Genomic DNA, 17,657 nt, shown 5'->3' on the forward strand with positions numbered 1-17,657 from the left:
AGTAGCAAATATGAAAGGTTTCATTTTTCATAATTTTCCCCACAGCTCTATTGTGTACTTTTATTAATATTTTATAATTAGAGAAATATTATTGTAATCAGCACACAATATTCACAACTTAATAGGGGTACTTTTCACTGTATATATGAATACATATATATATTCCATTTTATTGTTATGGATTTATAATCTCATTACAAGGGCATATATAAAAGAAATTAAAGCAATATGCCAAGAAGATATATGTATATGCAAATATGGATTTCAATTCAACTTTTCAATAGTCAAGAAATCATGATTCATTGACTGACAAATGAATAAAGAAATACACAAACACTTTGACACAAAGTAGGATAGTACTCAGTCAGAAAAGGATACACACACACACACACACACACACACATATATATATATAAAGAGAGACACAGACTGACAGAGACAGAGAAACACTAAAGTGGTAAATGTATTATTCTCCTCAAAAGTCTATCACTTTTCTTTAGTAAAAATGTTTTCAAGCTCTTTCCTTGCCCTTCTGTAAATATTCTTCAACTATACCTAAAGGTTCCCTGTGATGCAACAGAATGTCAGAATTTATTTCACAGAGCTCAATATAATTTTTATTTTTAAAAACCTATCGTTTTAAATTTTACATAAAAATCCCAGTTCCCACTCCCCTCCTCCCGGTTCCTCCACCTGCCCCCACATTTCCCCCATCCACTCCTCAGAGAGGGTAAGGCACATTGCTTTGAGGAAGGACCAAGACTCTCCCTACTAAATCTAGGCTGAGCAAGGTATCCCTCCAATGAGAATGGGTTTTTAAAAAAAAGCCATTATAAGCAAATAGGGATAAATCCCAGTGTCACTGACAGTGGCCCAGAAGTCTGCCCCAGTCATACAACCATCACCCACATTCAGAGGACTAGTTTGGACCTATGTTAGTTCCTTTTCTGTCCAGCAGGAGTTGGTCAGCTCTTATTAGTTCAGTTAAACTGTTGCAGTAGTATCTAGAACTCTTTGCTCATATTCTCACTCCTCCCACTCTTCAAATAGACTTTGGGAGCTCAGCACAATGTTCCTCTTTGGGCTTTCCTTGTCAATTAGCTTTTCTGTGGTCACCGACTATAAGCTTGTTACTCTTTGCTTTTACAGCTGGTATCCACTTATGAGTGAGTACATACCATGCTCATCTTTCTGGATCTGAGTTAACTCACCCGGGGTGGTTTTCTAGTTCCATTTATTTCCATGCAAATTTCAAGTTGTCCTTGCTTTTTATTGCTGAGTAAGTACTCCATTGTGTAAATGTACCACATTCTCTTAATCCGTTCTTCAGATGAGGGGCATCTCGGTTGTATCCAGGTTCTGGATAAAACAAATAATGTTGCTATGAACATAGTTGAACAAATGTCCTTGTAGTGTGATTGAGCATCCTTTGGGTATATGCCCAAGAGTGGTCCTGAGGTAGGTTGATTCCCAATTTTCTCAGAAACTGTTATAGTGATTTCCAGAGTGGTTGTACAAGTTTGCATTCCCACCAGCAATGGATGAGTGTACCCCTTATTCCTCATCCTCTCCAACATAAGCTATCATTGATGTTTTTGATCTTAGCCATTCTGTCTGGAGTAAGATGGTGTCTCAGAGTCATTTTGATTTGCATTTCCCTGATTTCAAAGGATGTTGAACATTCCTTAAATTTGGCCATTTGATATTCTTCTGCCTAGAATTCTCTGTTTAGATCTGTACCCCATTTTTATTGAATTATTTGGAATTTTGATGTCTAATTTTTTGAGTTCTTTACATATTTTGAAGATCAGTCCTCTGTCTGATTTGGGATTGGTGAAGATCTTTTCCTATTCAGTAGGCTGCCTTTTTGTCTTGACTGTGTCGTTTGTTTTACAAAAGCTTCTAAGTTTCAAGAGGTCGCATTTATTTAGTTATTATTGCTCTCAGTGTCTGTGCTACTGGGGTTATATTTAGGAAGTGGTCTCCTGTGCCCATGCATTGAATGCTGCTTTCCAATTTCTCTTCTATCAGGTTCAGAGTGGTTGGATTTATCTTGAGGCCTTTGAACCACTTGGACTTGAGTTTTGGGCATGGTGATAAATTTGAATCTATTTTCATTCTTCTACATGCTGACTTCCAGTTATGCCAGCACTATTTGTTAAAGATGCTTTTCTTTTTACATTATATAATTTTAGCGTCTTTGTCAAAAATCAGGTATTCATAGTTGTGTGGATTAATATCCAGGTCTTTGATTCTTTTCCATTGGTCAACCTGTCTGTTTTTATGCCAACACCAAGCTGTTTTCATAACTGTAGCTCTATAATAGAGTTTGATGTCAGGGATAGTGCTGCCTCTGGGAGTTCCTTTATTGTATAAGATAGTTTTGTTTATCTTGGGCTTTGTTTGTTTTTCCATATGAAGCTGAGTACTGTTCTTTAAGGATCTGTGAAGAACTGTTCTGGGATTTTGATGGGGATTATATTGAATCTATAGAGTATTGCCATTTTTATTATGTTGAAATTTCTATCCAAGAGCATAGGAGATCTTTCCACTTCCTGGTATCGTCTTCAATTTTTTTTTCCAAAGACTGAAAGTTCATGTTGAACAGGTCTTTCATTTTGTTTTTTGGTGAGTGTTACCCCAAGATTTTTTATGTTATTTGTGGCTATTGTAAAGGGTGATATTTTTTTCTTAGCTTCATTATAGTTTGTCTCTAGGAGAGCTACTGATTTTTTTGAGTTGATCTTGTCTCCTTCCATATTATTGAAGTTATTTATCAGTTGAAGGAGTTCCCTGGTAGAGTTTTTGGGAACACTTACATATACTATCATACTATCTGCAAATAGCAAAAGTTTGACTTCTTCCTTTCCAATTTGTATCCTTTTTATATCCTCTTGTTGTTTTATTGCTTTATCTAGAATTTCAAGAACTATGTTGAATAGATACAGAGAGAGTGGACAGCCTTACCTTGTTCCTGATTTTAGTGGAATTGATTTGAGTTTCTCTCTATTTAATTTGATGTTGGCTATCAGCTTGCTGTATATTTTTTTTTATTATGTTTAGATACATTCCCTATATCCCTGATCTCTCCAAGACCTTTATCATGAAGGAATGCTGAATTTTGTCAAATGCTTTTTCAGCATCTAATAAGAAAATCATATGGATTTTTTTCAGTTTTTCAGTTTATTTATATGGTGGATTACATTGATAGATTTTTGTGTGTTGAACCATCTCTGCATCTCTGAGATGAAGCCAACTTGATCATGGTGGATGACTTTTTGAATTGTTCTTGGATTCAGTTACCCAGTATTTTATTTTATATTTTATATTTTTTTATATTTTGCATCGATTTTCATGCTTGCCATGGGTTTGTAATTCTCATTCTTGGTGGAGTCTTTGTGTGATTTTGATATCAGGTAACTGCAGCCTCATAAAAAGAGTTTGGCAGTGTTCCTTCTGTTTCTATTATGTGGAACAATTTGAGGAGCATAGGTAGTCACAGAAAGACAGATGAACTTTCCAGGTGGTTGGGGTCATGTTGTTTGTAGGAGAATGCTGAAAACCAAATGACCTGTTAGATACTGACTGTCATGGCTGCATATCACACCCATGGGAAGTGGAATTTTTGCAAGAGAAATAGTTCAATCAAACTCTGTAGAAGATATTTGAAACCAAAGTTATGATCATGGAAATGGTGAGAAAGTTAAGGTGCTAGAGGCCTTTGAATACTTTGGGCATTGGGAAGAGGAAAACATTGAAGTTGCCAGTTTGTGAGAACACCTTAGATGCTGCTGGTAAAAGTGAGTGAAGAAATTCTGCAGTTATCACAGGACATTTTCTTCTTTGGGAAGCATTTTGGAAACTGTAAATACCAGGCAGTACAAGACCTCAGCATTATAACTACAAACTGGGTTGCTTTAAAAGTTCTTTGGGTGTACAGCTTGAACTGTAGGCCATTTCTTATACACGAAAGAAGTGATATCTCAGCTACTCCAATTGGATGGTACCTAGCCTGTGTAAGATCCTCCAGGGATGGAGGAAAGGAAACTAAAGGAATCCTTCCTTCCTAGCCATCACGCATTTTTCCAAATGCATGGCAAAATCTCTTCTGGTTGTTCTACAATCCTCTGGCACAATTTTTACAGAGCATTGTGACATTTGACTACAGTATAATCACTCCTTTTGAAGTTCATTAAAATTCAAATCCAAGGAAAACCCATGTCTCCATTTGCAAAATTTATAAAATTAGAGAGGTCAGTCTATACTAGGAATGCTGAGATGACTTTCAGTCTGCTCTTTAGTCTGAACTATGTCTTGGGAAGTTGCAGATACATCGATGTGTCACAGCACACAATCTTTCTAAACATTTTCAAAGACAAGCTCTTTAAATACCATATTTTCTCTGCCCATGTCTGGTTCCTAGGGTCTTGTTTCCCTTGTGTCTTTTCCCTTCTCTTCTTTCTTGCTATCTATCTAACTTACTCATATACAAAGATAAAGAGAAATTATGCTTAAGTACTAAAATTATTTTGTTATAGGTAGGATAAATTGCTTAATATAGGATTGCATGTGTTTTATCTATTAGGAAAATACTTGATTTTATTTCCTTCTGTAACACGATAATAGCACAAATGAACATGTGTTGAATTACGAATACGAGGTTCCTGCTATGCACCAGACTGATTGATTAGTCTCAAGTTCTATTTTAATTTTAGCTAAGGTTACATTGTTGTTTGCCTTTTGGGGAGTACTGTTAGAAAAGAAGGAACATCTGTTTATTTAAAATGTATATCGATGATAAGACTTTAAACTTAAGAAAAAACTTTTTTCACTTAGTGTTTCTTCTGTATCATTCACTTTCATGCTCTAATAGTCATCAAGTTTGATATTTCTGTTCTTGAGAAAAACAAGCCCCAGGAGCATTTCTATAAAAACAGTCCACTGTAAGGAGCTAACTCAAGTTAAATAAAGATTCTTTAATTTTTGCCTACCCTAAAACTTCAGAGAAAAGCGTTGATAGTGCCTTATTTCATTGGCAGGTAAGCCTGTCTTCATCCCAGGTTAACTGCTTACCCCTACTCACTTTCACCTAATGTTAACATATTTTTTTTCTTATAGAATAACATCTACTTGCATTTTAGAATGAATCACTTGTGGCTATTTGACTTTTTACAGCTCATGGATTAGTAATGAACATCCAAATTGTATTTGTAGTCCCCAGCATACAGTATTTTCTCAAAAAGCAAGATTTTTATTTTATGTGTGCAGCTTGGTGCCTTACTTATTATATATCAGCAGAAAATGTCTTCTTGGTTTATTCATGAAGGAAAGAACGGTGAAGGTGCCTGTAAGCATTTGTACTTGATATTTTCTATTTGGCTGCTGTTTCTACTCTGCGTTTTCTGTATCATTCTTCCTTCTTCCTCCTTATTCTTTTCCTCTTCTGTCCTTAGAGTCTTGCTATCTATCCCAGGCTGGACTTAAATGGGTAGTCTTATCCTCCTGGGTCTGCTTCCTTATTGTTGCGATTACAAGTCTCTTTTATTAAGATATCTGTTGCTGTATAAGCACAAAAGAAAATATGGTAGACTACAAATACTGGTGATTCATACATAATATAAAATGCATTTACCAACAAATAGAATGTAGAAACTTCTAGTAGAGCAACATGGTTCTCTAAAATAAGCAAACACAGTGTCAACATTCCTTGTTAAACAGGACATTTTAGAATGAACTAAAAGAATAGAGTGGGGTTGCAGTAATTTAAGTCAGCAGTTCTCAACCTGTGTGACACAACTCATTTGAGAGGTTGATCAACCTTTTCACAGGGGTTATCCAAGACTATTAGAAACATAGACATTTACAATATGTTTCATAATTGTAGCTGAATTACAGTCATGAAGTAGCAATGAAAATAATTCTATGGTTGGGAATCACCACAACATGAGAAACTGTATTTAAAGGTAGCAACATTAGGAAGATGGAGAACCACTTATATAAATGACAATACAGGAAAACAATGCATTTAGATTATAATATGACAAAGACCACTGTATTATTTACATATTTTGGCTATTGGCAAGTACTATTATTTTCAATGAACATATATCTACACAATCTGAGATGAATATTTTTATGCCATGACATAACCTTTTAAATATAAAATAAATAACAGTACACATTCAAATGGAATATTGACTTCACATATGCTGAATTGTCATATTTCCAGATTTAAATGTATGAACAACTATATAATTCAGTATCATGAAGTAGTAACTCTAATGGAATCTCCTCAACCTCTTTCCCAAAGATGTTAATTTCCTAGGTTCTACCTAAATACCATATAGTGGTTATTTTAGTTTAATATGTGTATATTTAGAACCAAAATTTGAACTAAATAATGTACTTTTGTAGTGAGGCTTTCCATCTTCATTAAGTACAATAAACAAGTACAATCTGAGCGTATTCAAAATATGCAATATTATATTTGATATATGATTAAAATTTTACATTTTATATTTGCATTGATGGTTATTTTTGCATTGTCTTTAGAATAATTTTAAATTTCTATTCCATTGGCAGAAATTTTCTTGTTTCAATAATTAGATTCTTGCCATTATTCAACTTTCTATTTTTCTTCTTGTGTTTTTTTAAGGGGATATTTTGGACAACTTCACCATTGCCCAAGGCTTGGGAGTTTAGGAAAGCAGAATCCCCTGGGATGATTTGCCTCATGATGCTTTCTCAAGTTTATCCCATTCAGAGAATAACAGAATCACATCCTAATAGTAACCACTTACCTTGCACAAAACAGATCAATCTTTTCCATTAGATTTGTCACATGAGACTCAAACTCAACTGTAATTGATCTCAAAGTCTTGTGGCATCACAGTCTCTATAGTATTTTTCCTATGATAGTCTCAATCAATAGACTTAGCAGCTTAACAAAAATAATTACACAGACATATCAGCTTTCCTGACACCATTTTGTTAGCAGACGCTGGAAACAATCTGGCTTCAGGAATTCAATAGGTTAGAAACAGGAAGGAAAAACATACAGGTGTCTAAGTGCTGTGCCTCCCAGACTGCAGTGGTACCAGTTCCCTCATTTTTTCGGTCTTTTCATAGCTCACAGTACAGTCTCTCAGTCCTTCAAGCAGTTCTAATAGCTCCTGGATTTGGGGGTTGATGCAGGCTTTGTATGAACAGATGCTTATACAAAAGCTAAAATAGGCAGGTATTAAAAGGATTAAGTGATTCAGTAGAGTATCTCAGCCAGCCATAATTCAAGACACAATAGTTCAAATCTTTCATTGCTGCTTTCTTTGATAAAATGTAGGTTTTAGCCTTTGGGGAAGTCTTTTTCTATGGTGTCAGCAGCAACTCCAGACTTGTCAACTCAACAATACCTTACAACTAATGCCTTTCACAACATCTGAGGTAGAAAAAGGAATTGCAGTAAGACCGCCTAGGATTCTGTGAGATTGGAAATGTGGTCGCTTGCACTGGCTAGTTGCTTTGTGTATGGAAATGGGAGAGACGACAACGACATGAGGGAATAGATATACCTGCAGCAGAGCAGAAAGGCACTAAAAACGGCTGAGAAAAGTGCTTTCTATGTCACGATTCAAATTATAAACCATTAATGTGTCATTTTAATGTTTATTTAGAGAGCTTCCAAAGCCTAACTTTTGCTTGCATCAATAAAATAAAAATTAATTCAGTAATTTAAAGGTTCAGAATGGACATTTCTGCTTATCATGGCTATTCATTTATTTGTTCATTTATTCAGTACATTCCTTGATTTGGGGGTTCTGACCATAATTATTGACTCAGTCAGCAAGTACTGATTAGATGTTGTCTTTTAGATAGATAGTGTATTCGGTAAACAGGGAACAAACAGAAATTGTCTCTTCTGAGGAAAGATAGAAGCCCTTTAGAATTCAAAAGTAATTATTCAAAAAAGTGAACATTGAAGGCAGGTAATTGCATATTTTTAGCTCTAATAGTGAACATATTCTAGAAGGGTAACATGATAGATCTAAGGCAGAAAAGTAAAACTCAAATTGGGGAATCTAAGGTGTTGTGGGATATACGATCATACTATGAACCCTGGGTTTGCATTTGTATTAAAGAAAATCAACCTTGGGTCAGGAGACCGAGCCAGCAATTAGTTGACCTTGTGTCTTTGCCAGCAGCTTAGAAAGAGAGTGTCTCTTCCATGCTCCACATCAAAGGGGATCGACCACCGCACTCAAAGTCCCTCCTATCTACTTCCTGTGCATCGCTTTATCCTTTTTTTTTTTTTGAAATCCCTCTGAGTCTCTGTGATTAATTTCTGTCAACAAATTGCTGACTTCGCTTACTGACTGAAGGCTGATTTTTATTTAACTAATACAAACACAAACTCAGACTGCACAGTGTGATCATATATCTTGCAACAATAAGTTGTCAATTAATAGGGAAAATAGGTTGTATGATTTGGAAGTGTACAGAAAGGCTTGGATTTTTATGTATGTGTATTGAAACATGGTTAAAGTTAGTGTCCTGTACCTCTAGTATGATCAGAGGTGTGGGTTTCTGTTTCAAATGAAATTCTAGAGAAATAAAAGAGAAATATTGATGGTTATTTGTACTTTTTCTGAATTTACTTGGGATTATTTAATTACATCCAACTAAAATTATAACGTGGATATTATTGTGGAGAAATACAATGAAACTACAGCACCATTGAGGTAATTTGCAAAGAAGAAATGAATGAAGGCAAATTAGAGATATATAGAATGTGGAGTTATTTTACCAAGAACTTTCACACCTCAGAGTAAAATTCTCACTGGAAGAGAACATGTTTCAAAAGGTCTAAATTAGATTTGTGGTCAGACGTCATTCTAGATTAACACAGTGATCAGTTTTACACAATGTCTTCTGCTACCAAAGAACACAGATAGTTGAGAGAAGATGAGAACACACACACACACACATATATATTTCTGTGTGTTGATCATTAATGTAATTCTTCTTGCCCAATGAGAAATAAGTTACAGTCATTACATAACTAAGTCAGGAAATATATAGATAAATGATGGGGGGTATTTATTTTTCCAAGTAATGTTTTCCTTAATGTAACAAAGACTTCCTTCTTAAAAGAAGACCTCCCCTATGATCTTTATCATTGCTCCTCATTCCCTTCTGCACTGTTCATTTTCTCTAATGTCATCAAGCCCCTCTGTAATAACCATCTTCTCTCTTTCACTCTCAGTGAGTAAAGAAAAGAAGAATGTTCTGATATTCTTAAAATAAATTGTTTCTAGACAGAAACTCAGTGAGAGGGATAAGAAAGTTGTCTCAGCATTTGGTATTTCTCCAAAAGAGTGAAGCCCACTTCTTAGCACACATGTGGTGGCTCAAAACCATCTGTAACTCTGGTTCCAGGGTCCTGCTGCTCTCTGCTGCCCTCCATAGACACTAGGAATATAGGTGACACACACATGCACATGTGCAGGCAAAGCACTCGTGCATATTAAATAACTCATTAAATATTTGACTAAAGTAACACCTTCAACCAGAAATATAAAAAAATTGCATTATGGACTATTCCACTGAGATATGAATTACTTTTTGAAACATTTTTTGAAAAGTTTTAAAAAGTTATTTTTTTAAAAAAAATGAAAAATAAAGAAAACCCCCTTTCTCTTTTAACCCCTACACCGTAGAATCCAACATACCTGAAGAAGGGTACACAAAAACCAAACCCTGGAAGGTCTATGACATTTATAACATATTGCAATTACCACTGAATATAAAAGAAAAAGAATTGTGTATTTGTGATGGCTTTCATAAAATATTTCTCTTTATAATTTGATAAAAATTTTAATATGTTAAGCTAGTCCTTAATGTCCTATGTCAAGACTAGGACACGATTTTGTATGTCACCATTTTGTATCAGAAACAATTAAATAAAATTGTTAAAGTTATTTCGGTCCACTTTTAAAAATATTTTGAAGCCGAGTCAGTTGTTAATTTTCAAAATATTAATTCCAGTATATAAGGATATACTCAAATACATTGCCTTTACATTATATGATAATTTGTAGAATTTTTGAGTCTTCTCATAGTGATAGGTTTCATATTAATAGTTATATTTATTAAATCATACATTGTGAAAAATAAATTAACCTAACATTAAGTTAAACTGATACACACTTTTTCCAATCAAAATGAAAAATGCGGTAACCCTGACACACTATCTGTCAGCTTCCTCTTTCTTTCTTTCTTTCTTTCTTTCTTTCTTTCTTTCTTTCTTTCTTTCTTTTTTTCTTTCTTTCTTTTATTTTGGGTTTTTGGGACAGGGTTTGTCTATGTAAAAGTTGTAGCTGTCCTGGTACTCAGTTTGGAGACCAGACTGGCCCCAAATTCAGAGAAATGTGCCTGTTTCTTCCTCCAGAGATCTGGGATTAAAAGTGTGTACCACTTTGCCAGGCATATTTTTACCTAAGAATTTTATCAGCATAGTTTTATCTAAGGATTGTTCATAGTTATAGGTAGAAATAAAAGAATGTAATGAATTAATATATTTTAAAATGTCTTCATTGTATTTAGAATGAAGTTGTTTTAGGTGTGCTTACATTTATTTTAATCTATAAATTGAAAACCTAGTACAGATGCAGCACAAAGATATTTCTATTACATGTGTGTAGAACTCACCAACTACTATAGGAATAGATATTAGCGAAATAATTACACTTTTAAAATTAATGTTCAATATCTCAAAAAAATTAAATATGGAGTTAGAGCTTTAAAAGATTTAAACTAGAAAAAGTGACATTTATGTCCAAAATTCAAGAATTAATGAATGTGGTGAAGAATTTTCTAAGCAATCACCATTTTCTGATGAGGAAAATGATGGCTGGTGGGTCTGACTTTCATACCAAGTGAACAGAGGAAGAATATACAGGTCTTCCAAAACATTTGTGTCCATTTACAGAGTCCAGTCCTGTAAATGTAACACTTTGTGTATGAATGTCTACAGATATATTAAAATCTTTGTAAAAATCAATGTTCAGAGATAATAGAATTTGTATTTTTTTCTAGATTGGGCTGTTAAATTCTCTACCATGTCATAGCCCAACACAATGGGAAGAAAGAATGAGAAAATGCATTAATTAGATCAATTTGTAGTTTATCTTGTTAAATCATTTGTTTCTTCTAATTAAGACATTCCTCTCTCAAAATTATTGTGACATCTCTGAAATGACAGCATTATTGTGTCTTTTGAATTCAGCAGAATTTGAATTCAGAAACTGAGAGTGCACATCACATACCCAAACCAGAACTAATATAAAAGAGTGATTGAGTAAGCATTTATCTATTATACTGGAGAGAACTCTGATTAGTGAGTTTGTCATTTGTATTTATGACAGCTTATGAAACATATTTTTATTTTCTGTAAAATCATGAATACACTAAAAATATATTCGGGCTCAAGGGGTCACAATATGTATTTATGGTGATATAGACAGGACTCTACTTCACTAATGCTACTGGGAATTAAGCTTCAGCAATAATTGAAAATTAGTCTACCATTTTGACACATGCTGCCCTTACTGGATAACTCTGATAATCACAATTATCCTATTACTATAAATTAATAGACATACAGGACCCTGTAGGCTCTATGTAAGCACACAGCATGTGCAACAGTTGTATGGCTTTTAAGAAATATTGGTACAGATAGTGGCCAGAATCTGAAATATTTTCTTTCATAAATACCATTAAGTTGAAGTCAGAAGACTTCTAAAAATGATTGTAATGATTTGATCAAATTAATTGGGAAAACCAATTCATATTCTTTGCAATTTATTGACCTTAGAGAGTGCAAAGTTATGCAAGGGATAGTTTCACATGTGATAACAGTTACTAGTTAAACTCCTGCCTTCTACCTTCTCTCTACTGTGAGGGGAAGCCTACTCTTCTAAAGTGTTATTTTTATAAGTAAAACAGTCTCCTTCTCCTTCTTACGGGTTCCTTTGGCCTTCCTAGGTTTCGAGCCATCTACAGAGGTTAGCAATTAAAATGGTGAGAAAATGGGAATAGTTGTAACAATCAATAAAGAGAAAAATAAGTTAGGGATTTGTATGACAAGGCAATGTCCCTGCGGTTGTTCATGATAACAGTTAAGGAAAGACATTCGCCTGCCTTGGGGAAACAAATAGATGATAATGGCAATAACAGGTAGAGACCCGAGGAAAAAACAGAAGGAGAATAATAAATTTGCTTTTGAAATGTATGTATATTGTTTTGTGAGAATATACAGTTGCAGGATAAAGATGGACAGTTTCAACTGTGCTGCGTGTTGTCAATTAAGATGAGTTCATGACTTATCACTTTAGACTTTTTCATTCTCTTTATTTCGTTTTCAACCATCTCATCTTCTGACAACCTGCCTATTTCATCCCTACAAGGAAAAAGAGAAGGAAAACATCTCAGTCAACATACACTAAAAATCTCAATCAGGAGTCATTTATGGAATTTTTCATTGCCAACTTCCAAAGCCATTTTGGTTTGGCTTTCTTTAACTTCTATTTTATTAAAATGTGACTAGCATACATATTTATTTGAATCAGGTTACTTATATTTCACAGAAAATGTTGAGAAATACGTAAAGTGTGAATTTTCTGATTTCAACATCCCTTAGCGTTGACCTGCACCATGCACTTCTGACAGGTAGAGAGCGTGACTGCTGAGCTTATATTTCATTTATCTACAATTTGACCTTTGCCTGAGATTCGTCTCATAGCCATGTGTGAACATGATTGCCATGACTTTTTTGCTCACGACATATAATCAATATTAAGGGCTTTAGTCACACTTCTAACACCTAGGCAAAGGTGAAAGTTCCTGAGGTCACAAGGAAGCCCTCCAGCTTTCCAGACTTGTGCTGCTGCATTTAATCTATCCTGTTAAAATATTTAATGAAAAGTCAATTTTTTACCAGTGCATTGGTCTAAAAGTGTCAAAATAAGTTTTCTAACAAATGACATTTTTAGAAAGAACTGTTGAGGGAAAGTCTCCTTTTCTCTTGTATAGGCAAAGATGTTGTTTAATCAATTTTGAAATGAGAGATAAATGAATAGGTTGTAAAAAACCATCCCCTCACTTTGCAAGGTTAGGCTAATAAAAATAAAGAGCTTCAACCCACAAATTCTTTAATTTGACTGGCTGTAAATTATAAATGCCAATTCTTATACAACAAATGCAAACTCATGGAGGAAATATCAATGGAAAACAATTACTAGGTGGATTTTGTGCTCTAGAGCCACAAAATAAAATACATTTAGTGTTTTCTGATCAATGCTGGAGGAAATGTCAAGGCTAGAGTATGCATTTACTCATTTTGCAAAGATGTCCAAAGCTATTAGCTTTCTGTACCTTAATTAGAAAAGCAACACAAAGCTCTTATGCAATAGTAGGAAATTCAAGACATTTAATACTGGGAAAAGACCTGAATTTGTGAAGTATTATAAATCCAAAAGTATTCTTGGGATAATAGGAATAGTTACTAAAAATCATTTCTATTTTTATGACCATAGATTGATTTTAAATTATAAACCTTAAGCATACAAAGATAATGGATATTGAAAGAAAAAGATAATTATAGGAAAATTAGAATGGTTAAGTGGGCTCAAAAATAGTATAATTTTTAACATAATGTATTAAACTGCTTAATTGCAAGTTCAAATTTAGAGTGTCATGGCCAGAAAGGTATTACTGAAGAGTGTTATTAACAAAATATTAGATATTTTTCTGTTTTTTAAATCTAATTCACTCCTTTTATATATAATTACTTAAGAATAAATTGTGTTCTAACTATAAGCCAATTAAAATTAATATGTCATCTGCATGCCTTAAGCAAAAAATATATATTTACAGCTATGGATTTATAAAAAGTGCCCAACCTGGAATACTTAATGCCACATGGTAATCTGAATGTCTTCATCAAAACTTCATTTTGTGTTTATCATACAGATTAACAATACAGGCAAATGGAAGAAGGCATAAAGAAAAGAACGGAAGAGAAAAGAATAAAGAGAAGAAAATGGTTCTGTAAGGCATTTGTATGTTACTCATAAAAATCACAGCCAGAACCCATGAACTCCTGTTTTAAAAATGGCTTGCTAGACCATCAAGCTGTAAAATAGATTCATTGTGTGCATGCTGTACTATTTCATTATTCTCAAGTGACTAGAAATGTGTTTTAGATGGTCTGTTGTTGAACAGTTATAAATGTTCTTTGTGGCCAGAGGGTCTTTATTACCATGTAGGAGTTATGTGAATGCTGATACCATTCATTGTTTAAGTTTTCTTGTTATAATATTATACTTAAAATTGTATTTTTAGTTGGCTGGATGTTTATTACAATTAGTTGTGGTATTTTTAAAAACAAGCTGCTAATTGCAGTACTTCTGTTTACAAGAAATGTCTTATCATTGACTTAAGAATGGAAGTTGGTATCCAGGTTCTTCTAAAATCATTTGTATGGATAGGAGTTACCTTTAAGACAAATAGTCTTTTGATTCCACTCGAGTTTAGTAACTTCTGAATTCTAAGTAATTGTACTGTGGGTTCTTGTGATGAAATTTTTTTTGTGATTTAGTAAATAAAGCTTGCCTGAAGATCAGAGTGCAGAGCTAAGCCACTTGGTAGTCATAGAGGCCAGGCAGTGATGGCACACACCTTTAATCCCAGAGCTCCAGCACTCAGGAGGCAGTCACAGGTGGATTTCTGTGAGTTCAAGGCCACCGTGGGCTACACTAGATAGATCCAGACATAAAAGAGAAACAAAGCCAGGCAGAAGTGGCTCACACCTTTAATCACAGTGCTTGAAAGTCATACACCTTCAATTCCATCACTAGGGAAGTAGAGACAGAAAGGTATATGGCTGAGCAGAGAGAGGAATATAAAGTAGGAAGAAACATGAGCTTATCATAGTTAGTCTGAGGATTTGTGGAGACAGGATCTTGTCCACTTTGGTTTTAAGATTCAGTAGAAGTCAAAGGTGTCTCTAGTGGCTCCCACCTTTACTTCTCTGATCTTTCAGCATTTACCCTAATATCTGACTCTGGGTTATATTTAATAAGACTAATTAGGATTGTGTTTGTGTCACATGTCCTCAGTGCACATAAACTCACACAGTCAAACATAAACACATATTAATAATAAAAGCAAGGAAGGAAGGAAAAAGAAAAAAAGGTACATTCTGTTGTTTGAAAGAAGGTGTCTTGCCTTTTAAAATTCATGTTGAAATTGAATGCTCAATGCCAGTGGCTTTTGGGAGGTGATTACATCATGAGAGATCTGATCTTTGATGAGAATGGTACCCTTGTGATTAAAAAGGCTGAAGCTGAATAATCATCAAATAATGTTAACTTCTATTTTTAACAAATTCATATATGAGTATTGTTTTTGTTTAGTTTCCAGAAGATACTTGGCCAAAACTTTTGGGTTTCAGTGTAGTACAATTCAAATACATGACTCAGGTAAGAGACTATAAAGAGGTCTTAATTTAGCAAAAAACAACAAACTAATCTTAAGATATTTACCTCAGTGCTTTTTCTCATTATGTGATGAGTTAGTCATGGTTACAGAATGGCAGTAAGTTAATATATGTAAATCTGTGGTCTAGTGGAAACACTCATTAAATGTTGGAAGTTATTTCCTCTACTAAAATGAAGTTTTTCAAGTTAACTATAGATAAGATAAAAAACAAAAACAATCTTCTTACTCTTCTTTGATACATTCAAAACTGATGATTTGAAATATATGGATTAATAAAAATGGAATAGTTTAAAACAATTGCAAAGCAATATCTCAAATATGTATCATATACATTTTAGGATAACCATAAAGATCTAGTAATAAAGCAAGACAATTGAGTTTAATTTCCCCCAGAGTTTCATTTTCAGGGTTTTATGTTGATTAATTAATTATGCAAACGAACATATAAGTAAAATTATACCTAATACTTAAATAGTATGCCTTTAAGAATTAAAGATCTCTATGTGGTTTTGAAATATAATGTATTATAGTAATTTTTCTCACTAGGATAGTTTTATTAAAAGGCTGCCTTTACTCTGTTATGCTAAATCAGACAGTTGTCCCACTGACTGTCTCACAAAATTGACCATAAACTGGGCCAACAATATGATAAAGGAAATCAATAAGAAACTATAGACAATGTGAACACAAAGAGTCATATTTTAGAGAAGGGATTATTTAATACATAAAACAGGGCAACAGGACAGGAGTCTCAACTGTAGTTTAACTGAAGTTAAAAGGAATGTCCTATGTCCTCAACTTATACTCATTCCTGAACCTTAGAAATATATATTAGATGATTGTGTCTGCTGTGAAACTAAAATAAAAAGAGCTACAAATTTCTAAATTTGGCAGAAATAATTTTTAAAGCGGATCAAAGCACTTGCCTCACAAGTCTGGCACTCAGAGTTCAATTCTTGGAACCTATAGAAAGGGGAAAGAAAAAATAGCTGTCCTCTGACGTCCACACATGTGCTGAGCCCATGTGCACATCTTACATACTTGTTCATGGGAGAATAAATTAGTTAAAGTTAACACTCTTTTAGCTGTGGGGAGATGGACTGAGGACTGGTTCCTCATTTAAGAGTGCTTGTTGTCCTCTTGAGTTTGGTTTCAACAGCCCTGAGAGGTGACTCATTACTACCCACAACTCCAGTTCTGAAGGAGTCACTATCTTCTCTTCAGGCTTCTGCAGGCACCTGGACACATGCAGCACATACCCACAGGTATATGCACATAAATAAAACCAAATCCTGCCGGGCGGTGGTGGCGCACGCCTTTAATCCCAGCACTTGGGAGGCAGAGGCAGGTGGATCTCTGTGAGTTCGAGACCAGCCTGGTCTACAAGAGCTAGTTCCAGGACAGGCTCCAAAACCACAGAGAAACCCTGTCTCGAAAAAACCAAAAAAAAAAAAAAAAAAAAAATCCACAAAAAGTAACTTTAAGTTTTAAATTGAAACAGGAAGAACTCTGCCTTTTAGTATTAAGTTGCAGTGTTTTATGTACGGAAGGATCGATCTAACCCAGGCTTCTGAGTCAAGTCCTAGACAAGCTGTTTTCACGTTTTGTGAACTCCCAGCAACGTATTTAGTAACTATGTGGCTGATTGTGTTTAATTTATAAGAATTTTTATAGTAGCTTCTGGAGAAATCACTATATTTAAATTTCTTTCTTTCTTTTCTTTTCTTTTTTAGGGGAGAGCGCAAACCCAGTTCCCTATCACCACAAATTATGCAGTCGGGTTTCTGCATTTGTGGAAGTCCCAGGTGGCAGCACATGCTGAGTGCAATGGCTAAGCCTTGTCCTGGGCAAACCACCTTTATGATAGTGGTATCTCTTCTGCCAGGTTAACTATTTTTAAATTTCTAAAGCCTAAGAGGCACTCAATATATAATTGGATGTATATGGCTTGTTAAAAACAATATTTATGCTGTTTAACTCCTAATGAATGGCATCTAACTTATAATGCTGATGAAATTAGGCTTGGTTTTGTTAGGTTCTGAACTGATAAGCTCCAGCAACTGGTCCCTATCTATTTCTCAATATCTACATGATTTAAGACA

General features: G+C 34.3%; 1 non-coding gene across 1 annotated transcript; it reads right to left on the reverse strand.

The window, feature by feature from the left end:
* Positions 1 to 17,285: 17,285 nt before the first annotated feature.
* Positions 17,286 to 17,449, reverse strand: LOC130885370 (U1 spliceosomal RNA). Its single transcript, XR_009058140.1, has one exon. It is a non-coding gene; the product is annotated as a U1 spliceosomal RNA (small nuclear RNA).
* Between the last annotated feature and the right edge of the window lie 208 nt (positions 17,450 to 17,657).

Source organism: Chionomys nivalis, chromosome 12 (genome assembly GCF_950005125.1).
Source record: "Chionomys nivalis chromosome 12, mChiNiv1.1, whole genome shotgun sequence".
In the NCBI taxonomy this organism is placed as follows: Eukaryota; Metazoa; Chordata; class Mammalia; order Rodentia; family Cricetidae; genus Chionomys; species Chionomys nivalis.